The following is a 492-nucleotide window of genomic DNA, read 5'->3' as shown; positions in this document are numbered from 1 at the left end:
CATCCTTTTTTATGGCTGCATAGTATTCCATGGCATATATGTGCCACATTTTCTTAATCCAGTCTATCACTGATGAACATTTGGGTTGATTCCAAGTCTTTGCTATTGTGAATAGTGCCACAATAAACATATGTGTGCATGTGTCTTTATAGCAGCATTACTTATAATCCTTTGGGTATATCCCCAGTAATGGGATGGCTGGGTCAAATGGTATTTCTAGTTCTAGATCCTTCAGAAATTGTCACACTGTTTTCCACAATGGTTGAACTAGTTTACAGTCCCACCAACAGTGTAAAAGTGTTCGTATTTCTCCACATCCTCTCCAGCACTTGTTCTTTCCTGATTTTTTAATGATTGCCATTCTAACTGGTGTGAGATGGTATCTCATTGTGGTTTTGATTTGCGTTTCTCTGACGGTGAGTGATGATGAGAATTTTTTCATGTGTCTGGCTGTATGAATGTCTTCTTTTGAGAAGTGTCTGTTCATATCCT

This window comes from Mandrillus leucophaeus, unplaced genomic scaffold (assembly GCF_000951045.1).
Source record: "Mandrillus leucophaeus isolate KB7577 unplaced genomic scaffold, Mleu.le_1.0 Scaffold211, whole genome shotgun sequence".
In the NCBI taxonomy this organism is placed as follows: Eukaryota; Metazoa; Chordata; class Mammalia; order Primates; family Cercopithecidae; genus Mandrillus; species Mandrillus leucophaeus.
This window is presented reverse-complemented; position numbering follows the sequence as displayed.